A 20608-nucleotide genomic window follows, 5' to 3' on the forward strand; every position below is an offset into this window, starting at 1 on the left:
CTCCATGCTAAAGGAAGCAAATGTGGAAGTAGCTGTGATCCCATGAGAAGTTTGAACATTGAAAGAGAGAAGAGTGATGAGACCCTGTGCCCTCAGGGAGAGAATAAAATAACCTCTGTTCTCAGAGGTGAAGATGATTTCAAAAACAGATAAAGAGAACCTTTGCTCTTAAACAGCTCATCTTTAAACTAATACCCCATAAGTTGGCATGGCCCATAAACACAGTTGTGGGAAGAGCTGTGAAAAATGGGACTTCACAATTGCAGATTTTCTGGGCAGCTGCTATTTGTGGCAATTGAGAGCCACGAGAAAACTTTTCTTCCGGAGAAGTCTCCACAGCATGAAAGAGAGACTGCTCTCACTAAGTGAACTGAAGAAAACTGTTCTAGTGGGGGTAAAATGACTGAAAATTTTCGGTTCTGTCTCTTTATATTGTCAGGAAGAAGGAAACGGTTGTAGGGAGAGGAGAAGTATTCTGAAAGTTTTGTTCTGATCTTTATTACTCTTTCTTTTAGTTACTATTAACAAATGTTGCCTTTCTCCTAATCATATCTCAGAGCAGGAAATGAGTAAGTATATCCTAGTCAGTGCATTGGAAATTAGCCAACACTGAACCCAAGAGACCAATTGATGAACTGGCCAAGAAATCTCAAAATAGTGAACCACAACCACTACAGAAACCTTCCTGATGAACTGCAAGAGAGCAGAGGGCATCAAGGCAGGGGCATGGTTTGTCAGGACTTCCTTGATCCTAATGAGCCCCTTGGTGCATTTGGAGCTGAGTCCTGGAGCTTCAGGTCCTGAGAGAAGACTGCAAAAACCTTTCCAGGACTCAAAGTTAGAGGAAAAACTCAAAGAGTCTCAAAGAATTAATGGGTCCCACTGAGGTCCATCCCTAACACAGGCTCCTCATTAACTCCTTGGAGGAGAGAACTGGAGGCCAGGATGCCACAAAAATCTCTCAGAGACTCAGAGGGGAAAGGAAATTTCAAAGTACCTTAAAAACCTAGAGTAGCTCAAAGAATTAATGGGCATCACTGAGTGTCAGTACAAAGCTCTCAAGGGACTCATTAAAGGAGATAATTGGGGCCATGATTGCACAAACCTCTCACGGAGTCTGTATCTAAAGGGAAACACCAAGTACCTTCAAATAACTGAAGTACCTTGAAGCATTAATGAGCCCCACTGAGTGTTGTTACTGACAAAGCCTCTCCAGGGACTAATTAAAGCAGATAATTACACAAACTTCTCAGAGACTCCAAGGCAGAATCAAAACTGAAAGACCTTTAAAAAACCTGCAGTCCCTGGGAGCATTCAGGAGCCCCCAGGGCCATTCCTGAGCAAGGCTCCCCAGGGACTCCTTCCAGCAGATCCTTGAGGCCACTGGGATGTGGACTAGGGGGGGATGCTGAGGGCAGGACAAGGGGCTGACAGTGCCCAGCCTGGCTGGGGCTGTGCCAGGAGGCCCCAGGGCCTCAGGACAAGGTGTCTCCTCCCAGCCCTTGCTGGCACAGACCCTGCTGCTGTGCCCCAGGCCACCAAGACTTGGCTTCTCTTTGTCCCCACCTGGCATCACTGCCTCCAGTTCTCTGCTCTGCCTGGGGCCTGGGGACACTTTCTCATTTGTGTCCCTCAGTGGGACCCATTAAAAGTCCAAGAAACTTTGGAGTTGGATTCTGACTTGGAGTTCTGCAGAGGTTTCTTCAGCTGCCTCTGAGGGACTGATGTTCAGGGCCTGAGCACAAAGCCCCAGAGGGTCATACAAGTCCTGCTGCTGTGTCTGTGCTGCTGAGCTGGGCTGGGCTCCTGGCACAGAGGCAGCTCCTGGTAAGCAAGAAGAGCTTCAAAAGCACATTTCTCTTGATGAGCAGCTCTTGTGGCAGCCCAGCAGGGCTGGGGCACTGCCTGCAGCCAGCCCGGGCACAGCCCAGAGGCACAGAGAGCTTCAATCAGTCAGGGCTGGGAAGGAGCTGAGAAGTGCCTGGGGCAGAATCACTGCCAGCCCTTGGCACAGGAACCTCTGGCTGCAGGACAATGCAGCTGCAGCTCCTGGAGCCATCTCCTAAAGCTGGAACATCCCAATGCCTGCAGACCCTGTGAGTACATTCTCTGATTCTCTCTGGTGCAGAGCAGCCAGGGGTGCCCAGGGCTGTCCTGCAGAGCAGGCTCCTGCAGCCCAGGGCGCTGTGCTGGGGCAGGGACTCTGCTGCCTGCCAGGGACAGCTCTCAGCCGGCCCGGGGAGCTGCTCCCAGCACTGGGGGACAAGATCTGGGGGGAAGGAGACAGCTGGTAAGGGTTGGAAGTGTTCTCCTTGTGTGGTGAGGATGCTGCATTGTTTAGAATTATTCTCAGCATGGCGTTTAACTCCAGAACATTTCAAATGAGGTTACATAGGAAGCAGAACAAGGGATGGGCTGCATAAAAGGAAAATCCTGCTTTTAAAATCTCTTTTTCTGGGTTGCCTAGATGGGAAATTGCGCATAGATATTCATCTCTCAGTTCAATTGAGAAAAATAAAAACATTTTTTCTCAGATGGTAATTAACCAGGCAGAGAAAAAAATCAGCACAGGCCCCCTTAGAGGCAGCATCAGTGTCACTTTTCCAGCATCCTCAGGGTTGTTCTGATGTTGCCATCAGAGCCTGCAGAGCCAGAGCTGCCCCTGGGGAGTGCCAGAGCTGGGAGGGGTCTGCAGGGCAGAGCTGAGTCCCCAGGGCTGGGCTGGGCTCTGGCAGCACTGGCAGGGCCCAGCCCTGGGCACAGGGAAGCAGCTGCTGGCAGGGACAGCTCCAGGCAGCAGAGCCCTGGGCAGGCAGAGGGGGGAAAGTCCCCCCAGGCTGTGCTGGGATATTTAAAGTCCTCTCCTAATCCAACTATTCCATGATTACTTTTCTTACAGATCCCCTTGCCAAGGAACAACAAATGTCCAACAGCAGCTCCATCAGCCACTTCCTCCTGCTGGCATTGGCAGACACGCGGCAGCTGCAGCTCCTGCACTTCTGCCTCTTGCTGGGCATCTCCCTGGCTGCCCTGCTGGGCAACGGCCTCATCATCAGCGCCGTAGCCTGCAGCCACCAGCTGCACACGCCCATGTTCTTCTTCCTGCTCAACCTGGCCCTCAGCGACCTGGGCTCCATCTGCACCACTGTCCCCAAAGCCATGCACAATTCTCTCTGGAACACCACGACCATCTCCTACACAGGATGTGCTGCACAGGTTTTTCTTGCTGTATTTTTCATTTCAGCAGAGTTTTCTCTCCTGACCATCATGTGCTATGACCGCTACGTGTCCATCTGCAAACCCCTGCACTTACGGGACCCTCCTGGGCAGCAGAGCTTGTGCCCACATGGCAGCAGCTGCCTGGGCCAGTGCCTTTCTCAATGCTCTGCTGCACACGGCCAATACATTTTCCCTGCCCCTGTGCCAGGGCAATGCCCTGGGCCAGTTCTTCTGTGAAATCCCACAGATCCTCAAGCTCTCCTGCTCCAAATCCTACCTCAGGAAAGTTGGGCTTCTTGTGCTCGGTGGTCTTCTATATTTTGGTTGTTTTGTGTTCATTGTTTTCTCCTATGTGCAGATCTTCAGGGCTGTGCTGAGGATCCCCACTGGGCAGGGACGGCACAAAGCCTTTTCCACCTGCCTCCCTCACCTGGCTGTGGTGTCCTTGTTTATCAGCTCTAGCATATTTGCCTACCTGAAACTGCCCTCCATCTCTTCCCCATCCCTGGATCTGTCACTGGCAGTTCTGTATTCGGTGGTGCCTCCAGCCCTGAACCCCCTCATCTACAGCCTGAGGAACCAGGAGCTCAAGGGCACCCTAAGGAAAATAATGACTGTATCTTTTCAGAATCAATAAACTATCTTTTTTTCTGCTCAGAACCTTCAGAATGTAATCTTGACAATGTTGACCATTTTTTTTTCCTATTTGTCCATTTCTTCATTGGGACTTTTCCTTACTATTTTTCTGGTGCTATAATATTTTTATAAATTACTGGAGTATTACTCAGCATTTTTAGATTAACATCTGCTTTTCTTTTGCAACACAAAGACTTTCAGGAGTCTTGTTTCTTATGCATTTCAATAAAAATAAGTTATTTCCCTGGCTTGTGTGTCCAAGGCATTTCCTCAGCCCTTCTCTGGCTCTGCAGGGGCAGTGCCTGTGAGCAGAGGTGGAGGGAAGGGGCTCCCAGCACAGCAGCACAGCCAGGGACAATGGCCCTGCCTCTTTCCACATCTGCTCTGCCCAACCCCACACTCCCCTTCTCAGCCCGGCTGTGGGTGCGAGGCCGGAGTGCTCTGGCAGCTTGGTCACTGTCCTGCTGCGTGTCCATGCTGTGCCCTCAGGCAGGGACAGGCCATGGGCACTGCTGGGACACAGCTGGGCTCCAGCACAGCAGCTCCACCAGCAAAGGGCATCTCCTGAGTGCAGGGCAGGAAGGCTCTGCTCCCCACCAGAGTCACTCTCAGGACTCTCAAGAGGCTCCTTTTGTTCCTTGTTCTCCCAGGGCTCAGTGGGATGAGATCAGGGTCTCACTGGGGCCTCCAGGGGACTCAGGTCTGGGTCAGGTTTTGCTTGTTGGTGGCCAGTGCCCATCAGATGGTGAATGGTCTGAGCTGAACCTTCCTGGGGCTCTGCAGCTTGTGCCAGGGCTGATGGCAGGGGAAGGTTTGTCTGGAGGGCCTTGGGAGCTGCCAGGAGAACACAGGGGACCTGCAGGGACAGTGTGTGCCAGGGAGCAGCAGGGAGTGGAGCTCGCTGGGCACAGGCCTGGCCAGGCTGGGGTCACCCCGAGACCGAGGACTGAATGTCTGCTGTGAGCCAGGAGAGCTCTGCAGCCCAGGGACACAGCAGGCCCAGGGAAAGGAGTCTGGGCACTGCCTGCTCTGACCCTCAGGGAACTCCCCCAGGAGGATCCAGGGCAGCCCCAAGCCCCTCTGGCAGCCCTGGCACAAGGCAGGCTCCTCTGAGCCCCCTCCATGGCCCCGCAGAGCCTGTGTGGGAGGGGGTCAGTGCAGGGAGCACCATCAGCTGCCTCTGTGTGCCAGGCTGAGCAGCAGAGCCCAGCAGAGGCAGCCCAGGGCCCCGGGCAGCACAGCCCCCGTGCTCTGCAGAGCAGCAGCCCCAGCTCGGGGCTCTGGGCAGCAGGGCAGGGGCTGCAGCAATGGCTGCTGGGGCCAGCACAGACGTGTTCCCCTGGCAAAGGCTCTGGGGGCAGCTGGCATGGGCCAGGAGCAGAGCAGGAGCCCGTGGGTGTGCAGAGGAGCCCTGGCAAGAGGCTGGCCTGTCCCTGGGCCAGTAGGAGCTGCCTGAGGAGCCCCGGGGCCAACTCTGCTGCTGGGCTGGGCAGCGGGGCTGGCCCTGGGGCTGCAGGAGCTGCCCGAGCTGAGCATCTGCTGAGCATTCCAGACCCAGAGTGGCTGTCCCTGACCTCCAGTGCCTGCAGTTCCTGCTGCAGGGCCAGACCTGACTCTGCTGCTCTGCTAGTCTGGGGCATGGGCAGGGAATGGCTGAACTAGGCAGTGCCAAGGAGAGGAAAATAATGGACCCTTGTTGCCACGAGTCCCCACAGTGTCAGAATGGTCTCCATGGTTCCATGATGTCCCAGAGTGTCACAATGGATCCTTGGTTCCATGAAGCCCCACAGGGTCACCATGGTCCCCTGGTCACAGGAGGCCCTGCAGTGTCACAAGGGCCCCTTGGTTCTATGGAGCCCACAGGGTCAATTTTGCCAGTGGGCAGGGTCAGCACCAAAGACACAGACTCCAACTGAAGATATTGTGTCATTTATATAAGGTAAATCTGCAAAAATTACAAAAGTAAAACACATAATTATTAGAAAATAATTACAAAAGGAGCAGCTCAGCAATGCAGCCAATCATCAGCACCAAAGATTGCAGCAGAGATTAAGAAAGATGCAGCACCAGTTCCCCTCAGGCTTTACCATCCCCCAGATCCACACAGCAGCTGGGGGAAGCTGACACAGCCAAGGGCTGTCACAGCCATGGGCAGAGCCACTCCTGGACACTGGGAATTCCTGCAGGTGCCTCCAGCCACAGGTGAGGCTCCAACCTCGCTGTGAGAGGGCCCAGCTCTGACAGTGCTGAATGAACAAACTGACAGCACTTCTAGTGTGGGAACATCTGGTTTCATCCTCCTCTTGGGTTCCTCCCAAAGCCTGGCCAGGGCCCAAGGAGGAACCAAGGGAGGTGACTTTCATCCTTCAGCCCCGAACCAAGGGGGCCTTCTCTGATTTTTAAATACAGAAAGGTAAATCTACATTTCACCAATGAACACATACAGAGATCGTATTCCTCATAGTGATTCATTAATGAGTAGATACAAATATAACCTTTGGTTAGAATGTTTATCCAGAGCTCAGCTTTGGCCCAGGGTCTGTTGTTCAGGCCTCTGTCAGGACCTGGTGCTGAGGCCTCAGGACTTCAATTGGTCCTTTAACCTGCAGATGAACTACAATTCATAACAATTCTTTCAATAACACAGTTTAGATTTAGGTATTAGTCATAAAGGCATTGCCTCTTGATCTTCATTTAAGTGCTGTTCGTTACTCAGAGCTATAATTCACATTCCTTTTAAAACAGCCCTAATTAGGTGCTATTCTCTGTTGTTTTGTCAAATGCCCCTTTTTTCTTGAGACTGTGTCTCTTTTTAGAGAAGTCTCAGTACTCCATTTCTAGCACAGTGTCACAACAACTCTAACATGAAATCATAACACACCAAGTGCTCACACTGCAATGATGACAGTGACTGCCACAAATTCATTACACAGCAGCCTCCAATTTGGCAGTCATGAAGCCAAGGCCACCAAAAATAATTTTCTTCTTGCTGCCACTCTTCTACTGCCTTTTCTGTCAAGGTGATTCCTGACTGTTGGTCTTCAAACCCATCAGATAGCAGTGCAACATTCCTGTCCCATGAGAGCCCAGGTTCCTCCCTGGCCAGCAAGCAGATAATCCCAGGCTGTGTGGTTCTGTAGAACCCCATTTGTGTTTGTTGGAGCTCCTGGGATGTACTATTGGATATTTTAACAGGATCATTTGCTATTTTTTCTAATAATCAATTTATATCTTTTCTGTAATGTCCACAGGACAGGGCAGCGCACATGAGGCACAGGGGGAGCCAGAATCTGGTTTTCTGAGAACAAAGGGGCTCCTTGGGTGGAAAATGTTCTCTTGGCCCCAACTCTTCCTTGTGATTGTTGCTGAAGGACTCTCAAGGGAGGCATCAGCATTGCCCGGAAACAGGACCCAAACCATCCTTTAGGAAGCTGTTTATGGGCAGTCTCCACAGACCCAGCAACTCACATTCCTGGTACCAAAGGTCTGCTTTCCCATTTCCCACTGTGGGCTGCTGATGGATCCAGGGCTCCTCCCTGGGCCCTCCAAGGGAACCCCATTCCTCCCAACATCAGTTGAGAACATTTCCAGAAATTAGTTACATTGAGTATTTTGGCTACCCTGATCTTTACATTCTCATAAGAGTTTAATGACTAATCCTTGGTGAAACACTAGAGGTGTTCGTGGCAAACAAAGATTCTGGCTGACTCTCAAGACACAACTTACAGACATCAGCAGTACTTCAGTGACAAGGTTACTCATTCTTTTTCCTCAGTCTCATTTGGGTTAGGAACAATAATTCTGTCGTTCATGGAGCTGGCACTGTGTTAATTCCAGAATAATGCCCCCAAGTCCTTTGCTGTTCAGCTTTAGCACGGTGTCTGTGGATAACAAGGCTTGATGGGGCCCTTTCCCCTTTGGCTGGAAGGGGGCCGGGTCCCAGTCCCTGAGGGCACCCAGGCTCCTGGATGGAATTTGTGTGCAAGTCCCTCAGTGTCACAGCAGCCTCCACATGGAGCCCTGTGGATCAGAGCATTTTCCAAAGGGGCCATTGAGGCAAACAAAGAGATTTGGTCTGGCAGGGTGCCTAAAACAATCTCCTGTAATATTTCCTTTTTCTCACACAGAACACTTGGATGCAGGGACACATTCCCATTGTTCCTGCCCAGGTTTCAGGATTCAAACAGTGCTGTCTTTCCCCAGAGCTGTTCCTTCAATTGCCTCAGGAGGGCCTTTTGGCCTCTGGAGCTACACTCTGGCTCCATAATTAGGACTGCTGCATCCAAACCCTTTATCTTTACTAACAGCAGTGATTTGAGGTGGATGTCCTTTTTTCCAATTGTTTTAAAAACTGACAATATCAGTAATAGTGCTACTCTGTAGTTGAATAATCCAATTTTGTTCACTATTTTTAACACAATTCCTTTAATTTTTCCTTGATAAATCTGCATTAGTTCCTCCTCCCATCACATGAACACTTTTCAAGGCCAAGCTCCAGTGAGCAGTTATCAAACCAAAGTGTCCTGGATGAATCTGAATTACTGTTTTGGTATTTATAACTCTCATTTGCTTCTGATTTATGCTAATTAATTCCAAGGCATGAAGGTCCAGCCCTGCAGCCTCTGGGCTGGCCCTGCCAGGGGCCATCACACCCACAACAATTTCCCTGGCAGTCCAAGCCTCACTGCCCATGGTTGTAGTTGCAGATTGGGTGCAGCTGTGCACAGCCAGGGGTTTCCATTTCCCCGGTGGGCCACTGTTAAGGGCATGGAGCACATCTGGGAGATGGGTTCTCCATGGGGACAGGTTCCCATCTCCTCATTTTGTCAACTGCTCTTTTAATAACCCCTACACCCATTCAACCAATCCTGCAGCTTGTGGATTGTCTGGGATATGAAAAACCCAGCAGACTTAATAATTGTATTTTTCACACTAACAGACAAAGGATTCCCCATCACAGTATCAGCAAATCCTATAAAAATAGCCAAATTCATCCCTTCCTCCTTTATCTTGCAAAGTTTAGCACTGACAGCTGGGTCTTGGCTAGTCCTTTTCTCTAGGGTATTTAGTGTTACAGTGAGCAACCAAAGCGGACATATTATGAGTGTCGGCCTTATTTCACAGTATCAATTTTTAATTATACAGATATAAATATAAATTTTTGTGTTATATTTATTACTAGTATTAGTATTACTAATAGTATTACTATTAGTGTTACTAGTATCACTTGCACAAATGAATCTGAGCTCAAGATTAAAATCTTCTGCTGTTGTTCTATGTGGGAGTGTTCCAACAACAATTTTCCTTTTGTTGGTGCTGTTTTCAATGTGCTGTTAACAAAATCCATCCTCATCTGCCCAAGCCCACAAGTTCTTTTCCTTTCCCATATGCAATTTTTGGATGCATTTTAAGACATCCAGGGGTTCATCCTCTTTTAACCAACTGCCCCACTGCTCACACGGTGCCCCGACCTCAGCCCACTCCAGAGCCAGCCAACTCCAGGGAAGGGCTTCCCATCTGGGAATTTCTGATGGCACTGATTCCTCACATTTACATTTAACAAGAGACATTTTGCTGTGATCTGGCCAGACTGTGCCAGTTTTGTTTTACCAGTGGGCAGGGTCAGCACCAAAGGCACAGACTCCAACTGAAGGAATCAGTGTCATTTACTGCACCTCAAAGCAGCAAAGGATCATAAAAGGAGGAGCTCAGCAATGCACCCAACCATCACCACCAAAGATTGCAGCAGTGATTAAGAAAGATCCAGCACCAGTTAACCTCAGGCTTCACCATCCCCCAGATCCACACAGCAGCTGGGGGAAGCTGACACAGCCAAGGGCTGCAGAGCCACTCCTGGACACTGGGAATTCCTGCAGGTGCCTCCAGCCACAGGTGAGGCTCCAACCTCGCTGTGAGAGGGCCCAGCTCTGACAGTGCTGAATGAACAAACTGACAGCACTTCTAGTGTGGGAACATCTGGTTTCATCCTCCTCTTGGGTCCCTCCCAAAGCCTGGCCAGGGCCCCAGGAGGAACCAAGGGAGGTGACTTTGATCCTTCAGCCCCAAACAAGGCCAGATGTCAGATTTCATGGCCTTGTCTGCCTTGCAAATACAGAAAGATCAATACATGTGTCACTAATGAGTGGCTACATCTATCACAGTGCTAATGACCATGCATATTTCATCAGTGAGCAGATACAAAGATAACCTTTGGTTGGAAGGTTCATCCAGAGGCCACCTTTGGCTCAGGGCCTGCTGCTCAGGCCTCACTCAGGGCTGTTGTCCAGGCCTTGGCACTTTAGGGACGTGGTTTAGTGCTGGGCTTGACACTGCTGGGTGAGTGGCTGGACTGGATGAGCTCAGAGGTCTTTTCCAACAGAAAGGATGCTGTGATTCCAGGATTCTATCTGCTGCATTCAGCTAGGTCCATTTGAGCAGCACTCATTTGCTCAGAAAGTCTCCTCTTGCTCAGCTCTTGTGGCCTGAGGCTTCAGCTCATGCAGTCCTGGTGCTAAGCTGCTCATACTGAACGAGACGACTTGGAGAGAAGAACACAGTCCATCCAATTCCTTCTGGGACACAGAGAGGGGAGGGTGTGGAAACAGTAGCATTGTTTGGTGTGGCCTCCTCTCTGTCCTTCATGCCTTTCAGCGCTCTGAACCAGCCAAGAGCTTTCTCCAAGAGTGCAATGGAGCAGCTGTTCCTGCTCCCCGGTCTGGCTCTCTCCAGTCTCTGACCTTGCCTGCTTTTGTCCCTCTTGCTGTGCCCTCTGTTCCCCAGGGCTCAGTGGCTGCTGCCCAGGACTGTGGGACTGGCACAGATCCAGTGGTCGAGACTCTCCTTGCTGTGGCCTTGGAGCTGCCTGGGCACAGCAGCCTTTTCCATCTGGAAGCTCCCCATGGACAGGGAGTCACCAGCTCCGTTCCTTGCACAACCTCCAGGAGCCCAGGGCTGCCATCTCAAGTCCCTGCTGGCACTGGGGGCTCCCAGGTGCCTCAGGCTGCTGTGACACCGCTGCACACAGGAGGGAAGAGTGGCAGGGGCTATGCTGAAAGTCAGCTCCATGTGCTGCTGCTGCTGCTGTGGGGTCATTTGTCCAGCCCTGCCCCAGAGTCAGGGATCAGATCCAGGCCCTGCTGCTGCTCCCTCAGGATCAGCCCCAGTTTGGGTGTTGCTGTCAGGGCCAGCAGGAGCGGTGGCTGGAGCAGCAGGTGCTGATAGTGCCCCCAGCCCCGGGGCTGGAGGGGTCCCTGGGCTGGGCTGGGAGGGAGCTGCCCCTTCTTCTCCCTCTGCCCCAAGCAAAGCTGGGCCAGGCACAAGTGGGGCAGCACAGCCACCAGGGAGCCTACGAGTCTCTTCCAGCCCTGGCTGCTCAGAGTTTGGGCCTTGGAGCTTCAGGTGGCCAAAGGCAGCTGCTCCTGGTCCCTCTATGTGCCCGTGTTCAGCAGTGCTGCTCCATCAGTCTGTGCCCAGCAGTGGGGAAAAGCCTCAGCCCTGCAGGGCCAGGAGCTGCCGGGTTCTGCTTGAGCAGCTCAGCCAGCAGGAATGGAGCTGCTCCACATGGGAACCAGGAGCAAAGGGCTGCAGCATCTCGTGCTGGGGCAGAGCCTGAATTCTGAGAGGGAATAACAGAGTTATTCATGTGCATTGGTGCATCAGCACTGCAGGTGCTGTGCCTGCAAACACCAGGTTCGAGATCTGCAAAAGAATTCTGCAGCTCTTGACTGGATCAGGATGTCAGCAGTGCTGAACTCCAGCACAGTCCAAATGAAACACTTCACACCTCTGCTCATATCTGCTAGATTTTTTTCTTCAGGGTATCCATAGAAAAGTAAACAGAGGAGGAGCCGACATTTTCATTGTTTATCAGAAATGTTTCTCATTTTGCTGTACATTCCTTTTGTAGGACGAGTTCTCTGTTAAAAACACTGGACAAAAAAGAAAAGAAAAAAACATGAAAGATAAAAACAAAAAACAAATGTGTAGTGAAAATCTTCTCTAACTTTGGATTAAGAAGGAACTGATCTTCTTAAGAAGAGAAATCAGTTACTCTGTAAATGTTCTGATGGCATGGATTCGTCTTACTGACTTCAGCACCCCTTTTTTAAAACATTCAGGGGTGTGTTTGCAATATTATGTTATTCTAAATTGTGATTAAATCAATAGGAAATTGAAAGATCTCTTATGCATTTATGCATTACTGTGTCTGGAGTGTAAAAATATTGCAGTTGGAAATTTGGATTTAAAGTGTTGCAAATGAATGTTATAAATCCCAGTAGATTGTCTGACAGCAGCTTTTCCTAGAGGATGTGCAGCGCTCTAAGGACTTCATCAGTGGGGTTGGGGGTACTTGGATCTTTGTCCTGTGCCACTCTGAGATGTCATGGAATGGAACTTTGCCTGCCTCCAGCCCAGGTCACCCTCTGCCACCAAAGCTCCTTGGGCCTTGTGTCCCCCAAGCAGGCACAAAGTGTTTGTGCTGCTCCCCCTTTTGCACAAACCCACAGAGAGCTGGGATTTTTCCAAGTCTCATGTCTGCATTGGGCCAAATTCCTAGGGAAGCAGCAGCCCATCCTGATGAATATGGTGAGTTATGTGGATGGTTGTGAGCTCCACTTCCTGCCTAGAAATTCTGAAACTGCTTCTGAATGCTGCTCCTTCAGCTCTGGGACACCTTCTCACACAGAGCTGGGGAAAAAATCCCGTGGTCTTTGGCTAAAGGGTGAGTTATGCCAAGGTTAGAGCTCTGTGCGAAGTCTCTATCCATCCCTATCCTATTAATATACCAATATGTGGGGGTGTGCATGGATTTGTCTTGTGTACAAAGGAAGGAGTGTGCAAGCAACGTGACTGACACTTTCACTGTCCATGTTCATCCCATACCCATGGGTACAGAGACGTTATGGAAACCCTGGCACACACAGAGCCTTCTGTCCCTGGATACAGAGACATCCAAGAGTCCCTGGCACACACAGACCCTTCTGTCCCTGGATACAGAGACATCCAAGAGTCCCTGGCACACACAGACTCTTCTGTCCCTGGATACAGAGACATCCAAGAGCCCCTGGCACACACTGAGCCTTCTGTCCATGGATACAGAGACATCCAAGAGCCCCTGGCACACACAGACCCTTCTGTCCCTGGGTACAGAGACATCCAAGAGCCCCTGGCACACACAGACCCTTCTGTCTTTGGAGGACGGAGCGTGGCGGGTGGGGGCTGTTTGTGGGCAGCGAGTCCCAGACAGCAGGCCAGACCCGGCTCCAGCCCTGCCAGGCCCTGCCAAGGCTCAGTGCAGGATCCTCTGGAATGGGAAAGCCCTTCAGCCTTGTCCCTGCCCAGAGGGGCAGTGCTGGCCTGGCAGCACAGGTTGTTTTCCCCTCAGGCTGCAGGAGATGAGAACACAACACTTGCCAGCACTGAGTGCGAGGCACAGCTCCGGGTGCTCCCCATGAACCTCAGCTCTGGGAGCACTGTCTGCCCCAAGCTCCAGGGGCTGCAGTGGGAGCCCGGCTGGGCTCTGCCCTGGGGCCATCCTGCAGGGACAGCTGGAAACAGGGAGCATTCAGCTGCCACAAACAGCCAAGCCAGGGCTGCAGGTCAGCTGCTCCAGCCCGGACTGCACTGCTGTGTGCTGTGCTCTGGGGCTGGGGCTCCCCACACAGGGGACTGGACTGGAGTGCCAGAGGAGACAGAGAAGCTTCAGCTTCAGCCTCACTGAGGTGGGTGCGTGGGCTGGGAAGAGTGGGGAGGCTCAAGGGGATTCACAGAGCTCATCCTGCTGCAAGGATGAAGGGAGTGGGAACTCAGCAGTGAGGAGAGCTGAGGGCTGGAGAGTGGCTCTGAATGACACTAAAATGCCACTGGACCTCTGAAACATTGCTGCTCCTCAGCCAGTGACAGCATGAGTCCCTAAACCAGGGGTTCGGCCTTCCTTGTGGTCATGGGCAACAAGGAAGGCCACTGAGTGATGCAGACAGCAACGGGCTGGGAATTCACTGGGGGAAAAAAGGGAGCAGTTGAGAAGTAAAAGGCAGGTGGGGGAGAGAACTGTTCAGAGAAGGGCTGAGCTACAGCTTGAGCAAGCGAAAAAATGTCATTTGGAGTCATCCCAGATTGATTTCATTTCAGAAGGTATTGAACAAGTTTAATTTTTGGGAGGTGTCATGTTTTCCTCTGGAGGTGTACACTCTGCAAACTTGAGCTGCGTTGTCAAAATGCTCAAGCAAGTCTGTGCTGCAGGTGACACCATTTCTTCTTTGGCTGATTCCGGCCCGGTGCTGAGCTCCAGCAGAGCCCTGGCAGAGCCCAGAGCAGCCTCAGCATCTGCAGAGCCCGGCTGCAAGGAGAGAAAGCAGAAACTGCCCGTCAGCTGAAAGCTCCTGTCCCCTTGTCCCAGCTGCCCGCGGTGCCCAGGCCGTGCTGGCTGTGCCCAGAGCAGTGCCCAGAGCTGCCCATCAGTGCTGCCTTTGGGAGCAGGGCAGGAGGGCAGGACATGTGCCCAGCCTGCAGCTAGCCTTGGCACATCCACCTGCTCAGCAGCTGCCCAGAGCAGGATGCTCCTGTGCTCGCTGCCATCTCCCAAAAGCTCTGATCCCACCCTGCCAAGCAGACGGGGACCCACCTCATGCCATCCATGGCTGGAAGAAAAGCTGGTCCCAAACGATGTCCTCAGCCTGCTCCAAGGGCACGGCCCATCCACGCTGCAGCTGGACACAAGCACTTCCCAATCCAGACTGGACCACCTAGACTGCTTCCTCTAGAAAAAACAAACAAATTGTTGAAAAGAGGTTAGAGACAAAAAGGGAAAAGAAGAAGAAAGGTCATAACTCTTAGCTCTGTCAGGGCCTTGAGGAAGGCCCAACCCCTACATGCCAGGGAAAAATCCAGCCATGGGTGAGGGAGCTCCACACTTTATCTCTTTCCCTCAGCACTGCCCCCCAAAATAACCATGATCCCAAAGCAAACAAGGGCAGTGGAGCAGCCCAAGGCCTTCCTTGCCTGCACAGCAAAGCAGCCCCTGTACAGGTTCTGGAGTCCCACCTCTGCTCCCACCACGGGGGTTTGTTGTCGAGCTGGCTGCCCCAGCCCCAGCCCCAGCCTGGGGCACGGTGGGTGCTGGGGGCTGTTGGAAGGGCCAGGAGCCCACTCCCATTTCATACCCACCCCAGCCCATGCCCCCAGCCCTGCCAAAAAAGCAGCTGGGCAGCTGACTGAAGAATTAGTTCCATCTGCCCCAGCAAAGGGGGAATCTTTGCTTCCCAGCCAGGCTGGGCAATGCCCAAATCTGGGAGCATTTCCCCAGGTGTGGACTCATCTGCAAACTCCCTGTGGAGTTTGGCTTTGAAGAAGGTGCCACAATCAAAGTGCATCACCTTCAACTGCTGGTGGCCAGGTTGAGGAAGAGGTTGTCATCCTTCATGTCATCCTTCATGTCATCCTCGCTGTCTCCTGCAGCAGCAGCCCCACCCGGTACAGCTTCTCTGGGGGCTCCTTCTCCTTCCCTGGGGTGAGACCAGGATGTCAGGGCTCTGCCCAGGGCCCCAGCTGTCAGGGAACCAGGACAAGCAAAACCTGCTTGGATGGCAGCCACCAGGGCTGGGCAGAGCAGCTCAGCTCCAGCACAAGGGCTGCGTGTTCCCATCCCATGACCCTGGTGCAGTGACACGGGCTGGCTTTCTTTGCTTCTCATTGCCAAGGCATGTGTGCAGATGTAACTTACCAGGGCCCTGCAGCACAGTGTGCCTGTGGCTCTCTCCCTTCTTCTAGGGCAGATGAATATCCTGCATCCAAGGATGACAGAACACCTCTTCTAATGAGGGTCTGGCCAAGGGGTGCATGGATAAACACCACCCAATCAGATTTTGGCACTCTGGGGAGAGAAACCAGAAGCTGCCCGTCAGCTGGAGAAGGCTCCTGTCTGCTTTGCCCCACTATTCCCATGCCCAGGTCATGCTGGATGCGCTCAGAGCTGGGCCTGAACTTTCCCATCAATTCTTGGTTTTGGGGGAGAGCAGGACATGTGCCACCTCCTCAGCAGCTGCCAGAGCGGGATGCTCCCGAGCCCGCTGCTGTCTCCCAGCACTGGTATTGCACCCTTGCCCAGAGAAGAGGATTCACCTGGAGAGAGCCGTTGTGGCAGCGAGAGCTGGCCCCAGCTGAAGTTCCAGCCCCTCCTGAAAGGCATCTTCCCACAGACCATCTCGTGCAGCAGGATGCCCAGGGACCAGATGGTAGCTGGCTCGCCATGGTACCAGCCAAAGCGGGTCCATTCCGGGGGGCTGTATGATGGTGTTCCTGTGGAATACAGATGGAGTTCAGCAGGGGGATGCTGCTGCTCCCAGAGCCTGGCCCCAGCATCCCTGGGCGGGCGGGGGCTGCATCAGTGGCACAGAGGGTGACCACTGTCCTCTCACCAGCATCTGGGACTGGTGTACAAACTTGGGATTGCAAAAGAAGCCACTGGTGTGGGAAGGGGACAGTGGAAGCCCTGGCTAGGCCTGACCATGACACGCAAAGGAAATACCCACTGCGTGCTGGGGAAAAACCATGCCCTCATTCTCCCTGCCTGCACTGCCCCAAACATATTATAAAGGCAAGACAAACAGGGCAAGTGGAGCAGTCCAAGCCCTTCCTCTTGCCTGCACACCAAACCAGCTGGGGCACAGGTTCCCACCTCCCTCTCTGCTACCCTCACCCACGACTGTTTTTGTCAGGCTGGCTGCCCCAGCCCAGCCCCAGTCCTGGGCACAGTGGTGGGCAAAGGCTGCCAGCAGGGCTGGAAGATGGCTCCCCACCCAGCCCTGCTCTAAAGCAACTCAGCTGCAGATTCAGTCCCCTGAGTGGCAGCAAAAGGGAGAATCCCCGCTGCCACACCCAGCTTGGGCTGTGAGATCTTGGGCCATGAGATGCCAGGAGCGGGAGCACAGCCCTGTGTAGGCTCACCTGCAAAGTGAGTGTAGGCTGTCTCTTGCAGGTAGGTGCCACAGCCAAAGTCAATCAATTTGGCCTGCCCGGTGGCCAGGTCAACCAGGATGTTCTCTGGTTTGATGTCTCTGTGCAGGACCCCGCAGCTGGTGCAGTGCCGCACGGCCTCCAGCACCTGGCGGAACAGCTGCCGCGCCACCTCCTCGCGCAGGAACCCCCGTGCTTGAATGAAATGCAGGAGGTCCTGAGACTGCTCTGGCCGCTCCAGCACCATCACAATGTCACTGGGGAGCTCAAGCCACTCCAGCAGCTGGATGACACCGGGGAAGCCAGTGGACACCTTGTCCTGCAGCACAACCTCCAGGGGAGCGCTGGTGCCGTCGGGCTGCGGGAGGAGCACGATGCCGTCAGTGGGGCCGATGCTGTGCCAGGGCTGGGCAACCCCTCAGCCAGTCTGGGATGCTCTGCGCCCTGCGCTGGCCCCACGCCCGCTCCCCCTCTGGATGTCCTGGCGGCTCCCACCCTGCTGGGGCTCGGCTCATCCCCGCCCAGCACGGCCTGGCTTCTCCCGCTGTCCCGGCTCACTCACCAGCTCGCTCCAATGCCAGATGCGGTTCCGAGGCACCCTTTTGATGGCCACCTGCAAGCCAAGGGGAGCAGCGGGCTCAGCTCAACGCCCGCCCCTGCCCAGCCCCATCCTCCTCCTCCTCCTCCTGCGCCCCCTCCTCCTCCGCCCGCCGCCGGCCCCACCGCTCACCGGGGCGCCGTCCGAGAGCCGCGTCGTTGAGCAGACGCGGCCAAATCCTCCACGCCCCAGCAGCGAGCCCAGCCGGTACCGCTCCTGCAGGGCCTCCTGCGCCTTCCCTGCGGGCGGGACGCGGCTGTCAGCGCTCGGCCCGGGGCCAGCAACGGCCCCCGAGCGCCCCTCACCCGCCCCGGCCCGGCCATCCCCCGGCGTTCGCTCTTTGCAACGCGACCCGGGAGCCGCGGGGCCGGGGGCCGCGCTGCCGAGCGGCGGAGCACGGGCCGGGCAAGCCGCAGCGGAGGCGGCGGGAGCGGCTGCGCTGCGTGTGTCCTCCGCGGGCCCCGGGAGGAGCCGGGGCCGGGGCCGGGGTCGGGGTCGGGGCCGGGGTCGGGGCCGGGGCCGGGGACGGGCTCGGGCCAGGCGGAGCCAAAAGCCGGCGATGCCGCCCCAGGCACTGATCCCCGCCCAGCAGCGCCAGCGCCAGCACGGCCAGAGGCGGGCTGGGACCAGACCTCGGTGGGACGGCCGGGGGCGGGCACGGGGCAGCCCCGCCCGGGGCCGGGGGCGGGCCGGGGGCATGGCCCGGCCGGGCACGGGGAGAGGGAGGCGGGGAGAGGAGGGGAGACCGGGAAAGGGAGAGCGGGAGAGGTGCGGGGAAGTGGCAGAGGGAGAGGGAGGGGGAGAGGAGAACGGAGTCTAAAGTTTTTTGTCTCGCTGCCGCTGCTGCCGCTGCTGCTGCCGCTGCTGCTGCTGCCGCTGCTGCTGCTGCAACTGAAGCTCCGGGGCCGTTTGTCCCCGTGTCCATTTGTCCGTTGCCCTCTCACCCCCGCCCCGTGCCCCACGTTCCCCGAGGGCAGCCCCTGAGCCTCTGCAAACACGGGAACTTTGCCGAGTTCAGCCAAGAGCCAGAGTCTGGACTCCTGCACAGTGGCTCAGGAATCCCCTCGGTCCCTGCTGTGCATTGTCCCTGCTGAGGGTCAAAGACTCTCAGAGCGCATTCCCTGAATGCAGAATTTGTACCTGACCCAAGCACTGCACTTACCTCTCCAGCATTGCTTTCCAAGAAAAACAGGGGAAGCCAAACTGTGTGTAGGTCATGGTATCTTAAAATGTCTAAAACTTGCCCACTCATGGATCTTAGAAGTGAGATCTGTTTGGAATTAATGGGATGGACAACTAGTGCAAGATGGAAAAGGAGAGCATAAAAATAAATAGAGAAAAATGTCTTGAATTGTTTCAATTTTCATTTAATTTCTTAAAAGCTCTTTCAGTTTTTCCAGAATCTTCTCCTCAGTCCTGTTTGCTTTTTCCATGAACCTTTCCTGGTGAACGAGGTGCAGCTTCTGTCACAAGGTTGCCACCAACTGCAGCTTTCCACACTGTGTGTGCAGCACAACTCTTGCAGCAAAGCAGGACAAATATTTGAAGAATTTGACAGCTTGTTCTTTTCTTTTCCTTGTGGGCTGGGCAGTTGTGCCATTGGTAAGGTTTTCATTGTTACTGTTCTACCCTAAGAAAACATGACGGGCTACCAAGAACTCCTGGGGAATGCAAGCCTGACTGAATGCAGAGAAACAATCTGCAGAGCCTGCAGCCAGAAGTGGAGAGCTGTGTGATCATCATTCCAACACCCCCAAGGACATCTTGAAAGTGATCTAGAAGATGAAAATGGGCTGACAGAGGGAGTTTGTTTCTGTCTTCAGTCCAGATACTTCTACATCTGAAAACAATTCCACAGTCTCCATCTAAATCAAGAGTACAATCAGTTCATGAAAAGCACCAGAATAATCTGCACCTCTCAGGAGATGACTGAAAGAATCTGAAAAGGAAAAATGCAGGAGAAATGCATTTCTCAGCACTGCAGTATCTGCCTGCCTGAAACCCTCCTCCATTTCCTCTGCATCCCTGGATCTGTTGGTGTCAGTTCTGTATTCAGTGGTGCCTCCAGCCCTGAATCCCCTCATCTACAGCCTGAGGAACCAGGAGCTCAAGGCTGCAGTGTGGAGACTGATGACTGGACATCTTAGGAAGCATTAAACTGATTGCCAATTTCTGCAAATCACTTGTAACAAAATTAATTTTTGATAGTTCTGTTGGTTTGGTTCTTTGATTTCCCTGTCTTTTTTTTTTTTTTTTTAATATTCTCCCTAAAGCTAGATGATTGTTTCTGCCATTTCTGACTTTGTTTCTCTCCACCTTCCCTGTGGCCAGACTGTGACAATGAGGAGCAGTGTTCTCAGTGACTTTAAAAGAACTAAAGGATCTCCCAGCAGAGTTTTCTCCAGAGATCCCTCTATTCTTGCTATCTCTGGAGCTGCAGCAGCAATGTCTGTGTGCAGAGCTGGGGCAGATCAGTGCTGGCACAGCAGCTGTGCCCAACAGCAGCAGCAGCACTTGGTGTTGCCAGTGCTGCTGCCGTGGCCCTGCCCCGCTGCCCTGGTGGCCCTGGTGTTGCTGCAGGGCCTGAGTGCTCTCGGGGCCAGGCACAGTCCTGGGGGTGGCAGTGCCGGGGCTGCAGCAGGGACAGGCCATGGGCACTGCTGGGGCAGCGCTGACGCCTCAGGCCAGGCCCTGGGGGCTGCAGGCTCCTTGCCCAGGCTCTCTCAAGAACACGGCCAGGCCAATGCTCAGCACAGAAAAGCCCCAGGGTGAGCAGCCCCAGGCTGGCCGTGGGCAGGCTGGGGGCAAACAGCATGGCTGGAGCTCTGCAAGGGCCCTGGGGGAGACGGGAAGGAGCAGCAGAGCAGGGGCTGATCCATCCCCAGTGCGCTGCACAGCCCAGGGCAGCGTCCCAGAGCGTCCTGATGGAGCTGCCAACAACATCCCCCCTCTGCAGCCCTGGCCTCTCCCCCAGCTCACACAGGTGCCGCATCCTTGCAGGCACAGACACGGCAGCACTGGCTCAGGAGCCCCTGTTTGCATTGCACAGAGCAGGCGGGAGCACCCCCATGCTGCTGCTGTGGGGACATGAACCTGAGGGAGCACAAATGCCATCAGCCCCTGGGGCCAGCAAGGTCTGGGGGACTCCAGGGAAACCACTCCGGTTTATTGTGACAAACATTTGAGATCACCAAGTCCAAC

The 20608-nt window shown here is 54.0% G+C and overlaps 1 pseudogene; it reads left to right on the forward strand.

The window, feature by feature from the left end:
* Positions 1–20608, forward strand: part of LOC135305589 (zinc finger protein 850-like) — a 652086-nt pseudogene that overhangs the window by 574522 nt on the left and 56956 nt on the right.

This window comes from Passer domesticus, chromosome 8, assembly GCF_036417665.1.
Source record: "Passer domesticus isolate bPasDom1 chromosome 8, bPasDom1.hap1, whole genome shotgun sequence".
Taxonomy (NCBI): domain Eukaryota; kingdom Metazoa; phylum Chordata; class Aves; order Passeriformes; family Passeridae; genus Passer; species Passer domesticus.